This window comes from Neophocaena asiaeorientalis, unplaced genomic scaffold (genome assembly GCF_003031525.2).
Source record: "Neophocaena asiaeorientalis asiaeorientalis breed wild unplaced genomic scaffold, Neophocaena_asiaeorientalis_V1.1 scaffold108, whole genome shotgun sequence".
Classification (NCBI taxonomy): domain Eukaryota; kingdom Metazoa; phylum Chordata; class Mammalia; order Artiodactyla; family Phocoenidae; genus Neophocaena; species Neophocaena asiaeorientalis.
Genome location: NW_020173770.1, coordinates 3,360,597 through 3,381,273, shown reverse-complemented (window position 1 = coordinate 3,381,273; position 20,677 = coordinate 3,360,597). Strand labels below are relative to the sequence as shown.

The 20,677-nt window shown below is 42.5% G+C and overlaps 1 protein-coding gene and 1 pseudogene across 2 annotated transcripts in view; one reads left to right on the top strand and one right to left on the bottom strand.

Annotated features, from left to right (window-relative positions):
• The window catches only part of DOCK1 (dedicator of cytokinesis 1), a 463,294-nt gene that overhangs the window by 223,263 nt on the left and 219,354 nt on the right, over positions 1-20,677 (top strand). The window lies entirely within an intron of this gene.
• Positions 18,627-19,611, bottom strand: LOC112403854 (acidic leucine-rich nuclear phosphoprotein 32 family member B-like; annotated as a pseudogene).

Here is a 20,677-nt window from a genome sequence, read left to right as displayed (position 1 = left end):
ACTCACAATGTTGACATCTTGGCTTGTTTCTTTACACAGCTTTCCTCTTGTTTATACGTACTTATGCAATTTAAAAATATATGTACATATTTTATTTATACATATAAGCTCAGATTATTATTGGGAGGGGGAGGGGGGTTTGTGTTTTTACAGAGTAGAATTAATATGTTCCTATTACCCTTCATTGCTTTTTAAAAAGAAATTTTAATTGAGACTTTTAAAAAATTATTTATTTATTTATTTATTTATGGTTGTGTTGGGTCTTCGTTTCTGTGCGAGGGCTTTCTCTAGTTGCGGCAAGTGGGGGCCACTCTTCATCGCGATGTGCGGGCCTCTCAGTATCGCGGTCTCTCTTGTTGCAGAGCACAGGCTCCAGACGCGCAGGCTCAGTAATTGTGGCTCACGGGCCCAGTTGCTCCGTGGCATGTGGGATCTTCCCAGACCAGGGCTCGAACCCGTGTCCCCTGCATTGGCAGGCAGATTCTCAACCACTGCACCACCAGGGAAGCCCTGAGACTGTTTTTTAAGAGTAGTTTTAGGTTCACATTAACACTGAGGGGGAGGCGCAGAGATTTCTAATATACCCCCTGGTCCCACACATGCACAGCACCTCCACTATCAACACCCCCACAGGAATGGTACCTTTGTTACATTTAATGAACCCATATGGCTCTTCATACTCATCCAGTGTACCTCATTCACCTTAGGGTTTACCTTTGGTATTTTCCATTCCATGGGTTTGGACAAATGTATAATGACCCATATCCACCATTATAGCATCGTACAGAATCCTTTCACTGCCCTGAAAATCCTGTGGGTCCTTGGGTATTCATCCCTCCCTGAGATTCCGACCCCTGACAACCACTAATCTTTCTGCTGGCCCCATACCATTCCCAGAAGGTTGGAATTATACATTATGTGGCTTCTTTCACTTAGTGATATGCATTCAAGATTCCTCAATGTCTTTTCATGGTGTGATAGCTCTTTTTTTTTTTAAACTGCTGAATTACATTCCATTGCCGGAATGTTCCACAGTTTTTTGGCCATTCACCTACTGAAGGGTACCTTGGTTGCTTCAAAATTTTGGCAATTGTGAGTAAAGCTCCTATTAACATCTGTGCACAGGTTTTCATGTGGACATCTGTTTTCAACTCCTTTGGTAAATACCAAGGAGCAAAATTGCCCCAAGGATCTTAAGGTAAGAGTATGTTGTTTTGTCAGATTGCTTTTTTTTCATTTGACAGTATAACATGGGCATTCCTGCAGTCCATAGATACAGATCTTAAGTGTTTGGCTTTATTTTTACCAGAATATTCTTCAAGCATTCCTCGTCTGCTATAAACTGAAGGCTATAATGTCTTCCTAATTTTTCAGAACAAATTTATTGGTAGTAACTATCTTTGCTGCAAATACATTTGTGTTCTTCTTCACGGTGGAAGAGTTATTGTAAGACACGACTTGGAAGTTAGGTTTTAGGTTAGTATTGTAGGCAACTAGTCGTATTCTAGATAGAGAAAGAACACGGGAGATAATTTTTCTTTTTAATTAGAGCAATCAGTACTATTTTCTAGTGCTTTGGAAAGATCGTATATTTAGAAAGTTCCTATGAAAAATCTGATTTATTCTTCATCGCGTACTCTTGTCTACTTTGGGGCTAGGTTAGAGGTTATTTGATTTAGCGTCGTACTTTGGGGTGTTGTCAAACGTTTCCTTTTGGCATAGTGATGAGTTCTACGTAATGGATTGGTCATATAAGGTTGGATAACACGGAGTTGAACCAAATGAAAACGTTGCCTTATAGAAATTGTCTCAGAAACCTTAATATGTGAATGTATCCTATGAATTTGTTGAAGACGAGATAGGGCTTAGCATTGCAATGTTTTCCTAGCTTTCCTTTCTAGGGAGCTCTCTATTTTTGTGAAGCATGCCACGGCCAGTATTCCAGGGAACACACCTTGGGAAATGATGCTGCAGTGGCTGTTACGTGTACGGTCGTGAGCTTTCGCACCGTGGAGCTTTCTGTCTTATTCCAGCCGACAGGTAGTGCTCATCGGCGTCAGTTTTTTCTTTTTTCTTTTGAATCAAAATATATCATGCATACAAGCGAGTAAATACAATAAGTATGTACAGCTTAAAATAATAATAAAATGGGCTGCTGTGCCGTTTCCAGCTCAGGATCCTTAGATGCTGCCTTGGCCCTCAAGTGTATCCCTCTACCGTTTTCTGGTATAATCTTTAGTTAGGTTTTTCGGTTATCCCCTTGCTCTTCTGAATAGTTTCATCACATATTTATGTATCCCTTAAAAGTATTTTCTTATGTTTTGCTTGCTTTAGTCCTTGAATCATCCAATACATATTTTTCTGGGACATGCTTTTTACTTTCAGCATTATGGTTTGGTAATCTGTCCATGTCAATGGTTGCAGCTGTGGTTTGTTCATTTTCTTGACTGTGTACTGTTCTAGTGGTAGGACTAGTTCACGACTGAGTTATCGCTTCTTCGTGCTTGGATACGTGGGTGGTGTCAGGGTTTGTGCTGAGAACGGTGCCATTAAGATCATTCATCTCACTGTCTCCAGGCACACCTGTGTGAAAGCTTCTCTAGGTTATGTACCTGGGGGTAGAGCATCTCTTTTAGGCAAATACACCCTTAGGCAAAGAGAATCCCCCATCCTTCTTAAGCTCTAAAAGTCTGTGCAGTAATCGTGAAACATAGACACTGTGATTCCTTCTCAGGTTAATCTTTATTCTCTTTTCCTAATCCAGACTAATATTTATGGGGTCGTAGTTTTAAATGTACACATACCCCTTCTATGTGGTGGGAACATATTGGTGGCCTGAAGCTGGGTATCCTCCCCTTCATCTCTCTTGAGCTTCCAGCTCCCCTGGGAGCCCAGGGCATTGAACCAAGACAATTTAGAACAGAAGCCTCAGCTCAATTCTCTACCCTGTTTATCTTGAGTTCCTGCTAGCAGGTACGGATAATGATGGATTGTGAACAAATAGCTCTGCCTTGTGTTTTTAGACCCTGAAATAGACAAGATGGCTTTGATAATCCTCTGACTGATAGGCACTTTTTGTCTCCAGATCTCATTCAGAAGCTTAAAATATGCTTCCACAAGGTTGATTTTAAGATAAATTATACAGAGCTAAAGGAAATAAAGGCAGAAAAACCCTACCTACACGTGGGATGATTTACGGACATTTTCAAAATAGTCAAAATCCGGGGTTTTTTTGTGTGTGTTTTTTTTTTTTTTGGTAGCAAACACAAACAAAGAAACAAAAAAACCCAGAAGACAATAGCAAAAACATCTAAATAACATGAGCGTAGAGCAAGATTTCCCTTTTATTACCCTGTACCTTCAGCCTACAGGAACTGCACCTCTTCTATTCAAATGTGGCTCTGAATATTCATTTGTGTTTCTGCTGCTGAGTTATCTGACTGCACCTTTGCCTCTGAAATGTAAACTCATGGAGATATAGCTCCCCAGTAGTTGTATCTGAGCTGTGACAGGAGGATTGATTCACAGGGTTGGGCATAATAGAATCCCTGATACCTGGGGGTCAGTTGCGGAATTCGTGAATGAAATTGTTCTCTAGAAGGTGTGTAGTCTACCAGATCCTTGGGCTGCATTGGGGAAAACAAAGCACAAGAACCCCCCTTTGGAGTCACTTGTGGGCTATTGGAACCTGTTGGTCAAGATATTGTTTGTTGTATTGACTCTTTAAGCACCAAGTTTGGAAGTAGCTTCTGTGAGCTTTTCTACCAAATTCCACACAGAAGTAAATATTTGGTCAAAAAATTTAAAAAGTCCTTGGAACCAGTCTGAAAGTGAATGATACAGACACAATGGCAAGGACAAGCAGAAGAGAGATTGGTGCCTGTCTTTAGAAGCATTGCCAGCTTTTAAGGGAAGACCTCTTGCTACTTAGTGGAAACATGTCACAGCGGTGGTGTTCTTTCAGAGAGAGCGCGGTAGCCAGGAGGTGCCACCTGGGAGTATTTTTTTTTTTAAATATGTATTAATTGTTGAAAGTATGGAGGACAAGACAGTGGAAATCCAAACCAAAGCTTAAATTGGCTAGATTCTTAAAATGTATATTTTGATTCCTAGAGTGTTTATTACGAAGTCAAAAGGTTGCCATTCATTTGGATTACATTTTCCTTTAAACAAAGCTTTTTGTTTTTTAGGTTCTTTGACCTAAAATATGATACATTGTACTGATGTATTTAGGTGGTACTGGTAATTAGCTAGAGGCTATCCCCAGACGTGTCTATTTTCAAAGTATTTCAGTGCATAATGTTGGCATTTCTTCTTTAACCATTTCTTCTTTAAAGAAGAGTACCCGCCTGGGACAAATGACTATTTCCATGGGGATTAAAGTTAATATTTAATAAGAGAAAACATTTTACTTTTATGCTTTCTTAAATTTCAACAAGTGTATGATTTTGAAAAGTATCAAATGCCTTCATATATTTGTGACCAAGAAAGTTATTTCCTTCTATATTCACTAAAATATCCCCATTATTTGGAAGTTGGCAGATTGCCTTCAAATAGTTTTTCGTTTTTCTTGTAATCGGAGTATAGTTGATTTACAATGTTGTGTTAATTTCTGCTGTACAGCACAGTGATTCAGTTATACATATATATGTTCTTGATGACCATGCGTTACAGCCTCTGGGCCAGACAACCTCGCTGTTCCATTTGCTGGAAAAAGGAAGAGGCTCAAGCTGACTCTCATACTTGGGCAAAAGGCTGCTGTTGATAAGTTCATAATTTCTCCAATGCAATAATAATAATGTGACTCACCTTCAAATGCTCGAGGGTTTTGCTGTCCAGGAAACATATGCACGTCCCCATCCTACGTTTCAGAAGTGATGCCTTTTCTCCTTACTTTTCAGCGTGGATGAAGTTTGCCAATTTGCTAATTTAACAAAAGATTCAGACCTGAGTAAGAAGTAGTTGCACCACACCTGTTACCCCCTGCTCTCCCTTCCGAGTGGATACGTGTCCTCTGCAGTGCAGATGTCCTGCAGGGACGGGCACCGTTTCCATCTGGTTGAGATCCTGCCTTGAGAGCAGGCCAGGACCCTTGCCTTTTAGAAGTTTGTGTGTCTGTTAATCGGTTAGCTCTGCTTTGCTAGGTGGCCCTGCAGGATATGCATGTTTGCAGGATAGCACTTTTTTTTTCCTATTACTGTTCTTAGCATCCGCCTGTGTCCCCTACTGCTGCCTTGCAGGTGACATGACCATCCAATGTGAGCTCCTTGCACGGAGCTCATGCTTGGTAAATACGTTTAATCTGAGCCATCAGATGTGAGTGGTCTCGGTTTCCTTTTCCTTCACTCATTTCAAAATGCCTGTTTTTGTATGTCCCGCCTATAGTTCTCTCCTGGATTGGAGGCAAATGTGCCGTCTCCTTTTCAGAGCCCGTTCTGCGTGTGCCCGGTTTCTTTCCCTCAGCTTTTTAGCACTTGCTGCATACACTCTTCCATGTCCTCTTGCATCTCCCATCTCTGCATCTCCTCTCTCTTCTTGTTCTGTGCGTAGAACTCTCCTATCCCCAGAAATGCTACCGACCATCCCAGCTTCATGCCAGGTCGTTAGAGTCTGTTCTGTCTTGTTCTTTTCACCACTTGGCAACTCCTAGAGAATATCTAGCTGTTGCCACCACCACTTCTAACTACCCATGCCCCCACCTTCTCTCCCCTCCCTTCTGGAACTGTTCTGTCCTGGAGTCCCTGACATCCTCTGATAACCACATCCCGTGCCGATCAGACAGCCCTCATCCTCCTGAGTCTTTCCTGGGCATTTGAGTACCTCTTTCTTCCTGCTGATGGATAGACCAAAAGGACACATTGCCTAACCATTATTAGTTTCAGAACAACACTTGAGGGTAGAATTAAACACCCTAAATTTATACATGAATAAATTGATACTCAGATTAAGTACTCTCCCTGGTTTACATTATTTATGAAAAAATTGGAATTCTTTCACAATGTGGTTGTTGTTTTTTTAATTTAAATACACTGTAGTCCCTCATTTATGACCCTAATTTTAATCTATTTTACCTCCTTCAGCACTTTTAATCATTGTTTTTTTCCTAAATAAATTTATTTAGTTATATTTGGCTGCGTTGGGTCTTCATTGTGGTGCGTGGGCTTCTCATTGTGGTAGCTTTTCTTGTTGCAGAGCACAGGCTCAGTAGTTGTGGCACACGGGCTCAGTAGTTGTGGCTCATGGGCTCTAGATTGCAGGCTCAGTAATTGTGGCACACGGGCTTAGTTGCTGTGCGGCATGTGGCATCTTCCTGGACCAGGGCTTGAACCCTCGTCTCCTGCATGGGCATGTGGATTCTTAACCACTGCGTCACCAGGGAAGTCCTAACCATTGTTTTTTTATGACATCTTTTAGCGCAGCTGTCCTCATACTGTTGTTACCCTAATATTTTTCTTTCAACTTTTTTTGTTTCTTCTTATTATCTCCCTGCACAAACCTTGTTTTCTTTTTCTTTCTTTCTTTCTTTTTTCTTTCTTTCTTTTTTATTGAGGTATAGTTGATTTACAATGTTGTGTTAATTTCTTCTGTACAGCAAAGTGATTCAGTTATATGTATGCATACATTCTTTTTTTAAATATTCTTTTCCATATGGTTTATCATAGGATACTGAATGTAGTTCTCTGTGCTATACAGTAGAACCTTGTTGTTTATCCACTCCATATAATAATAGCTTACATCTGCTAACTCCAACATCCCACTCCATCCCTACACCAACCCCCTCCCCCTTGGCAACCACAAGTCTGTTCTCTATGTCCACAAGTCTGTTTCTGTTTTGTAGATAGGTTCATTTGCATCATATTTTAGTTGCCACATATAAGTGATATCATACGGTATTTGTCTTTCTCTTTCTGACATACTTCACTAAGTATGATAACCTCTAGTTGTATCCATGTTGCTGTAAGTAGCATAATTTCATTTTTTTTAATGGCTGAGTAGTATTACATATATATATATGTACACACCACATCTTCTTTATCGGTTCATCTGTTGATGGACAGTTAGATAGTTTCCATGTTTTGGCTATTGTGAATAGTCCCTGCACAAATCTTGACCTCTCTGCAAACTTCTGTGTTCTGCGTCTGCATGTCCCATCATTTGCTAGAGTTTGTTAATCTCCTACGACAGGCACTTCTCCCATGTCATTGCTTTGTCTTCCTAACATCCATTTTTAGGTATAAGTTATATCAACCAAATGAGTGTTCTTTATTTTTCTTTACTATTTTATAACTATGAAATATTTAAGTTATTTTTAGGGATAAGTAATGCTTCATGGACCATCTTTCTGCCAAAACATCTCTCTATTTAGGTTTATTTCCTTGGGATCAACTCCCACAAGCAATGTTGCTGAGTCAAAAGTATTTTAAAGGAGGACTTAAACGTGTCAATTTGGGAGATTGGATGAACAAAACAGAAAATCAAATTTAAAGCGCAAGCTTAAAAGCTAAAAATGAAATGCTATCTACTAATCAGAAAAAATTGAAGTGCCTATTTACGTATTACTGTTCATTATGTTTGTAAGCAACATGTTGTCTTGATTCTCAGCCAATCACGGATCTCAGTAAATGGTCAGGAGCTTACATTTCTACGAGTATGTTTGAATTTCATCACTTTTCCTCTTGGCAATATTCCATATTCCATTTTGCCAACTATTGAGATACCCAGTCCCACAGTGAGCACCCAGACTGGTACTCATACTAAAGCAAGATTTTACTGGTAATAGAATTCTGGTTCATTAATTTTCTAAATGCTCTTGCCTGCTGCTGGAAAATTTTTGGCCTTCAGAACAACGTGTTCACAACTGTAGCCAGACAGAGGAATTTATAGAAGCCTTCGGTTGTCAGATGGGCAGGCTCTGCTAGGAATAATGGCTGGAGTCAGGCGAAGGTTTGAGCAGAATTTTAAGGGGAGGAATCATTGGTCGGGGAAGTGGCCTCCCAGTTGCTGGTTGCAGCCATCACCTTTCCATCGTTGAGTCTGTATCAGGGGCAGGGGTTGGTGTTCTTGCACAGCTCATCCTATAGCTCTGATCCAGTCAAGGCCAAAGAGCAGTGATCACTGACCATCATTTCTCCTCTTCCCTCCAGCTGTTGTCTGGCCAGAGGGTAGTAACGGGGACAGTTGGAGGAGGTACTCACTCGTCGCCATATTTATTAGGTGATTACCACATTCCCATGTTCTAAGTGCTAGGCATTCAGTGCTGCACCCATCAGCCTTGTTCCCTGGCCTCAGAGGAGCTTTATTATAACACAGAGGGAGGGGGGAGGAGGAGAGAAAAGGTGAGGGTGGGGGAAAAGTAAGACACATTCCAAAGTCAGGCATCTCGTGCCATTGTACCAAGAACCCGCTCATGGGACACCTGCTGAGACCCTCTCCTTTCAATGTAACTTGCCTTTGTCCCTGATTTCCAGCTTTAAGGAGATGAGAGCTGGTTTTTTAATTGGATTCTGCACATTACTTCCTTGGAACTGGATAGTGTACACGGTTTCAGCAGTTTCACGCTGGGCGTTATTTCATTAGTGACACTGTGTTTGGATGATAATTCTCATAAACTGATAGTATGCTAATTTTCCAGAAGCCAAAAGGCTGAGAATCCTACCGTGTGTGTGCTGAGCACACTGCTTTGCAGGAGGTTCTGAGCTCCTAGGCATTTCTCGTTCTATATAAAAAAAAAGCAAAGATATCTTGGAAAGGTTTCCAGTTAATAAATATTAAGTTCACTTACCAATTTCTTACCTGTTTGGAGATCCTCATGGAAATAATGGCAAAGCCATGCTTCGGACATGTAATGCCAACATACTGGCAATGCGAGTATGCTCGTATGTGCTTTTGCATGTTGAAGAACAAAGTTTTCTTGTATGTTGGTGCCATGTATCAGTGGGAAAAATGCCACATGGAAAATATTTTTATGAGATACTAAAAATTTTAGAATATAATTACTTTCATTAATCTAAAAGAACATCAAAATATTTGAATAGGGATTTCCTTTATAGAAATAGGAGCATAATTTGACTTAATGTGAGACGCACAATTGAAGATATTGTTGTGTCAAAGTAGAATCTTTTTTTTTTTTGGTATCACTAATAGTAGAGCCAGATAAATAACTTTAGTTCAAAATGGAATCATCAAGTCATAACATTTTGAACTGGAGGAACCTTTTTATTTTTTACTTTTTGGCTGGGGGTGGGGGAGGAATCTTCTTTAAATGAGAAAAACTGGTAACTTACTTAGCTTGCTGCCAATGACTAGGACAGGTAGCTTCTGACCTCTATCCCGTCTAAGCTCCACTCACACCTGTGCTTATTAAACTTTTCTCACTCCACCAGCCAAAGATGCTCTTGGCAATGATCCCCTACTGTTTGCACGGAGACAAAGCAGGGCTTTTGCAAAGTTCACATGTCTCTATACTCTCTGCACCGTTGATGCCCGTTGTCTCTGTCACGTTGAAATTCACGGTGCTTTCCTTATTTTTTCCTCCTATTTTGTGCTTTTATTTCCCAATCAAAGGATAATCAGTTATTAAGCTCAAACTTCTAGATATTGTTTATTTAATTCTCCAGATCCAGAGTTGGGTCTGTGGATTTGCCTTAAGGCTTTTCTTTTAGGTTCAAGAAGATTGGGGGTAAAGAAGAAACTGTCAGTGCGCTGTGGTTGGACTGGACTTGCTGAAATATACTCTACAAGTCCTAACATGTGTGAACATGTGGATTCATGATCTGTTCGAAGCAGCCCTAAAGAAGTAAAGGTTTTGGTTAAGCTTACTGCTATTTGGGGGTTATGTACTTAGCTTTTGGCTAACTTCCTTATCTCCCATCATTCTACTCACTCACATCTTGGCCATTTTGTCTATAAAGGGGAGGGAGTACTAGGTCTTGTTGGAGCTAATTAATTTTTTAAAATTTAATTGTGATGAAATATATATAACTCAAAAGGTACCACCTAACCTTTTTGAAAGGTGCAGTTCAGTGGCATTAAGTACATTGACACTGTTATGCAACCATCATCACCATGCATCTGAAGAACTCTTCATCCTTGCAAACTGAAACTCTTATACGCATTGATCACTAACTCTCCCTTCTCGCCATCTCCAGCCCCTGGTACCCTAGCACCCTTCTACTTTCTGTCTCTGTGGATTTTACTACTCTAGACAATCACGGCTGGCTTTGAAAGCATTCCTTGGTGTGGAATCCCCTGGTCATCTTCTCAGCCCACGTGATTCCAGTGCTGAGTGAGACCCTGTCTTCCTTACCTTCTGTCCCATCTCTGTCCCAGCCCAACCTGCTCTGTGATACTGACCATGTCCCCAGCCTACACCAGTGGCAGGTGTAGACCAACTCTTACCATTTTGACTGTCACTGATGCAGCCCTGTTCATTGTTCACACTGTCCCCTCCTTTACTGTTGGAGCTTCTCAAGCCTTGAGACTGTGTCTTCATATTTCTGTATCCTCAGCCTCTCCCACAGTCTCTGGCCCAGGGTATGGGTTTCAGAATGAATGCTAGGAGCATTAGGGATAAGTTACAGAACCAAAAATGTTCAAAGATGTCATCTGGTTAAAGTTCCTTCCACTCCTGTGTCCTGGATTGATCTTCATTGTATCTTCCTGGGTGAACGAGCAGCTGCCTTTCTCAGTTGATTTAAAGGTACAGTAGTTTAAGGTTCGTCCAGAGGGAGTGACGAGAAGCGATACCCAGCAAGTGGCTTAATGTGCAGCTCTTGGAGTCACAGTGTCTTAAAAAGATGATCTCTTCTGTGGAACTTGCACCTCATGGCTTATCTTCACTGAGTTTCCTTCAGTTATTTCCTTAATTTGATGTAGAGCTCAGTGCTTTTTCAATTAAAGACTCTTGAACTAAACCTTTGGGAGGACGGTCTACATCTTGTGAAGCTCAGCTTTTCTGTTTTGACACCTCATTCGGAGGAGAGTGGAAAGCTGAACCATGTGTAGCCCGGCCTGCTGGACAGCAAAGTACTGTTATGCTGAGAGTGTTTGACAGACACTCTTTAATTCAATGACATTGGATCAGGGAGATGCTGTTCTAATAGCATCAGTCAGTATTTTTGTGTTTGTCGTCTTTAGCCACGGGTGTAGGGAGGGAAGTCGCTGTATCTGAGCTTCCAGGAGCAGCACAGAGGGGTACAGATGTCGAATTTTATACACACTGATGTTTCCAGCATTTATTTTTTATCAAGATTTGTGCTTACAAATGGCCTGTTGAAAGCAATTGTGTAATTAGCTTAATAAATCACCTTTCTGTCATTGGTCTCTCCATATCTCCAGACACACACTCCCGGATCAGCAGTTTGCCTTTTTTCACCATAAGCTTTTATCAGTAGGGACTACAGACCAGCTGAGGTTTGCTTTCTGCTTCTTAGCTTATCAAAATGACTTGGAGACTCGCAAGAAAAATAAGATACTGATGTTTTCTTGGTATATGTTTATAGCTATGCTTTGAGCTCACATGCGCCTTCTTAAAAATTTATGTGTTTACTTTCTGTCCCTAGAAAATCAGGTTTTCTTGATAACCCATTAACTATTTTTTCAAAGCAATCTTTTTTAAAAAAATTATTTCCAATTTATTTATTTATTTTTGGCTGTGTTGGGTCTTTGTTGCTGTGCACGGGCTTTCTCTAGTTGCAGTGAAAGGGGGCTACTCTTTGTTGTGGGGTGCGGGCTTCCCATTGCGGTGGCTTCTTTTGTTGCGGAGCACGGGCTCTAGGCACGTGGGCTTCAGTAGTTGTGGTGCGCGGGCTTCAGTAGTTGTGGCTCTGAGGCTGTACAGCGCAGGCTCAGTAGTTGTGGCGCACGGGCTTAGTTGCTCTGCGGCATGTGGGATCTTACCGGACCAGGGCTGAAACCCGTGTCCCCTGCATTGGCAGGTGGATTCTTAACCACTGTGCCATCAGGGAAGTCCCATTAACTATTTAATAAGAAAAAATATCCTGTTTTAATTATATCCAAAGATAACTTTGGGCTATTTTTTTTTAGAATGGAGAAAGACTATTAAGAAACACTGTTTTAGGGGCTTCCCTTGTGGCGCAGTAGTTGAGAGTCCGCCTGCCGATGCAGGGGACGCGGGTTCGTGCCCTGGTCCGGGAGGATCCCACATGCCACGGAGTGGCTGGGCCCGTGAGCCATGGCCGCTGAGCCTGCGCGTCCGGAGCCTGTGCTCCACAACGGGAGAGGCCACAGCGGTGAGAGGCCCGCGTACCGCAAAAAAACCCAAAAAACAAAAAACACTTTTAAAATGTGTATACGTTTTTCTTTTACCATGGCTTAAGTTATTTGTAATAAAGAATTTCAAATAAAAATAAGCGAGAATTTAAAGAAGGAGTTTTGTGGAAGGGCAAAAAGGGGAGTGTATATATAAAAAAATTTGCTTAAACTCAAACTAGTAGAAAGTTAAAATACGTTTTAATGAACTTGAATATGTTAACTGTGCTGTTAGAATAAGAAAAAGTTATATGTAACCATTAAATTAGAAGTATCAGAAAAATTACTATATATACTTTTGTAATCTGTTTTTGAGTAAGTTCCTTTATGTACATAAAATCAGTGTTTACAAAATGTATCCTGAAATTCACATTTTCTACCGATTAACTCTGTTCTCTCTCTGCCAGTAAATCTGAATTAGAGAGGTTTGGAATTCATATGTTGTTATGTGTCAGAAGTACACAAAGTAATAGATGGGAACAAGAATTGTAATTTGTTTGCAGGCCCCTCGTAACTGAATTTTCTAAGTACTGAACTGACTTTAAAAAATTTTTATAATTGAGTGTTTTATTGGTAATGACAGGAACAGAACAAGTTTTAGTCAGTCAAGCAAAGCAGTTGCCCCACTTGCTACATCAATGCTACAGGCAAGAGAGGGGTGTGTCAGAGACTTCCCTGAAAAGGACAGGTGAGCCCGTGGTGTGCCCTCTGCTATGTGAATCTTGACATTTTCTCCGATCACCATTCTTTCCTTTTAGATCCCAGAGAAAGGGCACAACATAGGATGCAGCCAAACCCGTCCTTTTCTTTGTTTATTCTGTTCACCATCTCATGTTGATCCAGACTGCCAGCAACCAAATGCAGGGCTTAATCAGTTTTGTCTAATTAACTACAATTAGGTTGAAGGATTTCTCTCCAAGGAGTGAGGGTTGCTTTGGAAGAATGCAGAGAAGTTAGCCTTCTGAGTTCTAGCTGTTGGATACATAGCTTAGAAAATTACAAGTTGTTGCAAAAGTATCTTTTCCACTATTTCACTCTGTAATTGCCAGGGAAGGATTTGCATTTCTGTACAAGAGTATGCAAAGAGAAAGCCAGATAAAAGCTGTCAAACGTAAGAAGTAGTTAATACAATATGCTCCTTTCTAAGTGAGCACCAAAGTTGTTGATGTTTTGAAATTTTCCTAATAGGCAACTTTCTATCCCCATTGTATTGATCGTACTTGTGGACTGGAGTAGGATCTAATTGGCAACGAGAATAACTATGTATAAGACACAGGAAACTTGCAGGCAAATAAAGTTGAGCATTGAGGTCCCTGCCCTGTCTTTGCTTCTATCTTACTTTCTGCCTCTCTGACCAGTTCCCATAAAGGGGCCTGTTGGGCTCCCAGCTCCCAGGCTCCTGGGACCTTCACCATTGTGATTAGGGAGCATCTCTGCCTGGACTGAATTTCTCCCACTTCTCTCCCCAGTTCCACCGGGCTGGGTACCCCTGTTCCATTCCCCCCCAGCACCCGTGTCACCCCATCTTGACCCTGCCACGCTAATACAACTGCTCTTTAATGGGTCTTTTCTCACCAGACGCTGGGGCAGGCACCTGTGGCTTATCTCCATTCATATTCCAAGCCCCAGCACAGGACCTGGCCTGTAGCAAGTAGTGATGCATGTGTGTGTTGATGAGTGAGTGGATGATTCCGAGGTCCTAGTGTACAGTCAGCTCCCCCGTGTGGCCATTCTTGACCCCTCCCACTCACCAGGTAGCTCTCGATTGCTCGCTGAAGAACACACCTGTAATCAGTTGCCCTGCCTGTCCTCTCCTTTATCTGCTGCAATTGGCTCAGTCTGTCCTTGTTGCTCCAGAGCTGCTGTCCTGGACACCCTCTCTTCGGGGTCAGGGCAGCACGAATATACTTGCTAGGTGAAGACACCTGGCCATCATAAGAGCTTCCCAGGGCAGGGGGAAGGTGATTGAGACTTGTGACTCTCTGCCAGTGTGGGCCTCCCTCAGCTGCAGCACGGTCGACGACCGTTTGTAACCAACGCATTTTACAAGCGGTGTTCCTAAGGCCTCCGTTCTGTATCCTCAGACATGCCCTGAGCACCCACCTGATGGGCAGAAAGCAGACAAGAAATGGATGTGAGGTGGGCTCTCTCGTCCTCTACCGGCTTCATTCTGAGCCATCCGCCAGCAGCCCTTTATCTGAAATGCCTGGCTGCAGCGGATGCTCTGGACACTTTCCCCCCGATTCTGGTTCCCCCGGAAATTACCCTGCTCTTCCTGGACTGGAAATGCTACCCTCTGGTTGGAAAAGGCTTACTTCATGGCCAGTTATAAAGGGCAGGTAGTGTGTAGAAAGGGGCGGGGCTGTAGTGATGCCCAAGCCTTCCTCCTGTTCTCAGGGTCCCAGGCAGTGAGAATCTCACACTTCCTTCCGTGCTGGCAGAGTCAGGATGAGCCTCCTTTGATTTGTGACTCTCCCGTTGGGGCGCTGATGGTGAGGTTTCACTGCGGCTCAGACACAGTCAGATCTGGAAGCCAAATCTCGGGGTGACTTTCAGGCTGGGCTGAGCATGGGTTCCTAGCAATCCCCCTCAGTTCCCTCCGAGTTACATGCGACAAGGTAGGACTTTTTGAGCCTTGCATAAACCTGTTCTATTGGATGTTCCTGAGCTCTGACTGATCTCTTCCCCATTACCTTTATAACCCTTAGCTTAAATTTTACTGCCTACCCTATAACTGATACTTGTTAGTAACCGAGTAGATTTTCCATCTGGTAAAATCATGAAAGTATTAGACATTTGAAGGTGATTTTCTTCTTTTTATTTTTTTGACTTTATAGAAATTTATTTCATAGCAATTATGCCAAAGTAAGGACTTATCAAATACACAAGAAATGTGAACCATATAAATACCTCATTATCCTAACAAGACTCTAATTATATCAAAATTTCCTCAGAATTTTATTGAAGCCATTAGCATCTCAAAATAATAAATAAATATGTTCTTTTCTCTGTCAGATTATAACGATCTCCTTGATCACACATATTTCTTTGTATGTTATTGAATTTCTCTGTTCTTTCAAAGTAAACTTTTTTTAAATGGTGATATACACATGCTGGGTTAATGTCCTTTGAGCTTCAACACACTCTCCTCCGCATTCTGTGTTCTATGACGATAATTTTAATATTTCAAAACGAGCCACATTTGCCCTCACCTATTTTTCGTACGAATGGATTTTGCTCACAGGTTGTAGAGGGAAGGGGAGTTGAATCATCTGGCTGCAGGGCTTCTCTCCTTCCTGATGGAGTGTAGATGAGGAGACCCTCCAGAAAGGTGTGCCTGAGTCTCAGGAATGTGCCCGGGTCCCCAGGTGGTTGGAAGACTCTTTCTCTCTCATCTGTGGGGCGGGGAGCAGCACGGTGCGCTTGGTGGAATGTTCTCTCAAACGCTACACAAAGCCTGTAAGCAAAATGAGGTTTTCTGCTTCCTCATTTTTGCTGGATTACGTGGCTGCATTGTGATCGCTTGGTGGCTACCATCGCACTCTTGTTTGGTTTTTGTCTTTGCCCTGTGTTTTGATGGAGGCTTACAATGACGCGATGTGACTCAGGTGAAGCTTTGCGTGGGATGGAAGCCACGGGCTGCACCTGTACACACCTATTACTGCCCAGTAGATAGACTCCCAGACCATGTCTTACAACAGGGCCCTGGGCTTTTACTCCGTGTACCAAAGTGCAAAAATTTTCTAGCATATCAGGTTGTCGTTATCAATGCAACGACCAGGCAGCTTTGCTTTAAGACTCACCTGGCAATTCTTTTTTTCCAGGACACAGTATTTAAATTCGCTTTGAATATGATAACCCAGAGAGAGAGCTCTCTTTAGAGAAAAGGTAGATGGCGAATCCCCAAGGTAGTTTCTTACATTCAGATGCGCTCACAGCAAACCCCACCACAGAGACATTTTGCTAACTAACGTGAATTCAGTACTATTAGATACCAAAAGAATTCTGGTAGTATTGTCAACGTCTCAGAACATACATTTCAAGTTGATTGTAAAAAATACTTTGGTACATGAATTTCTTTAGAAAAGTGTTACTTAGCAGTAGGTTTAGGGATCTTTAAAAAGACTAGAAAGAAATTGATCACTTCATTAGAGGTACATTGTTTTTAATTGATATTATCAATCGGTCCTTATTTCCAATTATGGCCTTTGCTGGACTGAATAATTTCCCTTTTATTTGTTTATATTAGGCCTTTTTTCACTTTAATTTTTTTTTTTTAATGACAACGTCATGGGCATTCAGTCTGCTTCGTCAAAGGATTTATTGCTCTTTTCTTGGCATTAGAGCTTGGTTGGCGAGTGAAACAGTGATCCCTGCCCTCTTGGAGTCTATATTCCAGTGGGGAGAGTTGATCAACAGCAATTCTAATAAGTAGGTAGATTACGTGAATGTGTGTGTGTGAAGGTAACTCCTGCAGGAGGTGGTGGGAGAGGATGGGGTGTGCTGGGGCCTGAGCGGGGGTCCCACTTTAAATGGGATACAGCAGCAGCAGCGCTGGGGAAGCAGGCCTTGGAGCCTGGAAGAAGGGGCTGGGAGTAAGGTGGTCTTCTTGGGGAGGAGCCTTCATCAGAGGACACAGGCAGGGCAGCCTCTTAAGGGGAGAAGCTGGGCAAGTTCTGAGACCCCATGGAGACTGTGACTGAAGCCATGAGGTTACATTAGGTTGTAGGGCTGCCATAACAAAAGCCACAGAGTGGGTGGCTTAAACAACCAAAATTCATTCCTTATCGTTCTAGAGGCCAGAAGTCTGCTATCAAGGTGTCCTGCTGAGTTGGTTTCTTCTGAAGTCTCTCTCCTTGGCTAGTAGATGGCCGTCTTCTTATTGTATCTTCACATGGCCCTTCTTCTGTGTGTGTGTGTGTGTCCTAATCTCCTCTTCGTTAAGGAATACCAGTAATATTGAATGAGGGCCACCTTAATGACCTTATTTTACCTTAATTGTCTCTTTAAAGACCCCATCTTCAAATACATTTACATTCTGAGGCTCTGGGGGGTTAGGACTTCAACATATGAATTTGCAGGGGAGGGGGGACAAAGTTCAGCTAATATCAGAGATGGAGTCAGGGGTATTTTGTGGAGAGGGGGGCAGTTCATGGATGGCCTTGTAGGCCCATTCATTGGTCGACATTAGAAATTATTATTTGTGGTAATGGTTTTATCCCCAATAATGGTGCTTTCCTTTCCAGAATTCCCATGTAGTTGTGTGAAGTTTCCAGTTCTTTCAAACAAATACCTCCTGTTGACCATGCTTCTCTTTAACTGATCAGTCTAGAATTCTGCTTTTTGCCCCTTCATGACACCAAAACAGCTGATTTAAATTCAAAACTAGTGGGCTTCATTATCCCGTGTACTTCTTGTTGAGACAGGAGCTAGGATCACTACATTTTGCACTTTTAACTGTGTAGCCAGATAATTAGCTTGTGAAAAACATACTCAATTTTGCAAACAAGGAGTGATTCTGGAAAGTAATTAAAATTAGTCATTATAGTACGACTTTGTGGATTTACCTTCCACTACATGCTGTTAAGATCTTGTCTAATCAAGATTAATAATAAAAAAAAATCTTGGCTGAACATCTGTTGAAGAGTGGCTCCCAATTTAGATCGTCTCAGTGTGACTTGTGATTAGAGTTTTGGGTTCAGGTGAAGGGAAACCAATGTGATTTGTGATGCTTCCTTTCTCTCTTTCTTTTTTTTTTTTTTTTTTTTTTTTTTTTTTTTTTTTTTTTTTTTTTTTTTTTTGCGGTACGCGAGCCTCTCACTGTTGTGGCCTCTCCCGTCGCGGAGCACAGGCTCCGGACGCGCAGGCTCAGCGGCCATGGCTCACGGGCCCAGCCGCTCTGCGGCATGTGGGATCTTCCCGGACGGGGACACGAACCCGCGTCCCCCGCATCGGCAGGCGGACTCTCAACCACTGCGCCACCAGGGAAGCCCTCTCTCTTTCTTTTAAATGTTCAGATTTTATTTACAAAGCTTCTTTGTTGTACAGAACGTAAAAATGCTGTTACAATCTCAGTGTAACTGGCAGCCACGGATGGTTGACTCACAAATGACAGCTATCCACGCTACAGCAAGTCTTACACAAAAACCTAACAACGCTTATAATTTTGTTGAGGTGAAGTCCCCAAGCTTGGTGGTGGATTTCTAAGAGGGACTAAATGGAGGAAGGTGGAATGTCACAGAAACTGTTCTTTGGCTCTTCGGGTGGGTTGGTGTCCTGGGGTTTGTAATCACAGTGACCTTTTTTTTTTTCTTAAACAGCTACCAAATCCATGTGAGCAGCATTGAGCAGGGGTCTCAATCATCTTTGCCTTCATCGTGTTTCTCTCTTCCTCTTTTCACCTTTCCCGATTTCTTCCTCCTCATCTTCATCTTCATCTTTTTAAAATAAATTTATTTATTTATTTTTGGCTGTGTTGGGTCTTTGTTTCTGTGCAAGGACTTTCTCTAGTTGCGGCGAGCGGGGGCCACTCTTCATCGCGGTGCGCGGGCCTCTCGCTGTTGCGGCCTCTCTTGTTGTGGAGCACAGGCTCTGGACGCGCAGGCTCAGCGGCCATGGCTCACGGGCCCAGCCGCTCCGCGGCATGTGGAATCCTCCCGGACCGGACGGAGCACGAACCCGTGTACCCTGCATCGGCAGGCGGACTCCCAACCACTGCGCCACCAGGGAAGCCCCCGTCTTCATCTTTATCAGCTCCTCCATCATATCCGAATTCTTCCTCCCCACTGACTTCGTCTTCATCCTCCCATTCTACGTCTTCGTCTTCGTCTTCATCCTCTTCTTCATCCACACCATCCACCTCGGCATCTGAGTCAGGGGCTTCACTGTGCTCTCGGTCATAGTCAACCAGGTAGGTGAGCTGGGGCGGGAACTTGAAGACACTCTCTCCGAAGTCAGTCAGGTTAGTAACCTCACGGTTAAACAGATCCAGGCTCTTCAGACATTGCAACTTTTTCAAAGGTTCCAGGGTGCTGATATCTTTCAGTTTATTTCCACTTAAGTTTAGATGTGTAAGATTTGGAAGTCTTTCTGCTAACATATCCAGATCTCCCAAGATTCAATTGTCACTGAGCTCAAGCTTTTTCAATTTAGGTAGTTGGGGAGATTTGAAACTGAAATCAAGCCTACGTTAATTAAACTGAGGAACTCTAAGTTCACACATTCAGCCGTTAAGCCCTCAATTTTCCCATCATTTGATGTGCAATTGTCCAGGACAAGTTCTTGAACAGCTGCCGGGGTGCAGTTCCTCAGCTCCAGGTGGATCGTCCTCTTCTTGTCCATGTTTCTCTCCCCGCCCCCCCACCCCGGGTCTTCAAACTTAACTTTCCGCGGCGGGGTGGAGGGACGGGGGAGAGGCGTCTTAGCCTGCGCAGAGAGGGCTGTCGGAAGGGGTCTGAGCGGGCCTGCGCAGAGAGGGTTGTCGGAAGGGGTCTGAGCGGTCCCGGGCGGTGGGTGGTGTGCGGCGGGTGGTGTGCGGCATGCTGGCAGGCGAGCGGAGCCCCTGGAGCTGGAGCCGGTGCATCCTTTTTATTTTTATGCGTGGGTCAGGTACCTGAAATGTCTGTGATTGTCATGTTAAAACATTAATCTTCAAAATACGTGAATTTGGTTTAAAGAGATTAATCTTAAGAAAACAGTGTTTTATATTCCCTAATTAAAACTGTGGTGGTCACCATTATGATTAGTAATTACAAGACACAGCTCTAAATTTTGAGAAGAGTAGGGGAATGGCTTCTTCTAGTATTTTCATTAAGTCTGTGTAGGAATAGATAGATGTGAATAATGTGTACATAACTCCGGGTACTTGCTGTGTATTTTGATTGATATCCCATTGAATATTTTTCTCAACATCTTGGAAGGGGTTTTGGTTTTGTCTTGTTTTTGCAAAATGTGATGTGACAGTATCTACAGTGTATACTTGCCAGGTGCATGCTGATACCTCAGAGCAAGTACCAGAGGGTCTCCTGAAGATACTAAGGAGCTTTAAACAAGAGCTTCACTTGTTAGGGTTGAGTGAAGCTCTTGTTTAAATTTAGCTGACAGTAAGCTCCCTGTCAACACACTCTGGCCAATAGAATGTGAGTTTCATGAGGGCTTCTGCAATAGTGCCTAACACAGTGTGCCTCTGTAAATGTTTGTTAGACGATGCCCTTCCTAGGAAATGGGATTTATTAAGAAATGTCCCTCTTCTAAGTTTTGTTTTATTATAGCTTGGCCTTACATATTTATTTTGGGGGGTGGTACCTTTCTTGCCCCCTTAGTAAAATTTAACAGCATCCCTATGTGCTCTCTCTTTTTTTTTTTTTTTCTTTTCTTTTTGCAGTATGCAGGCCTCTCACTGTTGTGG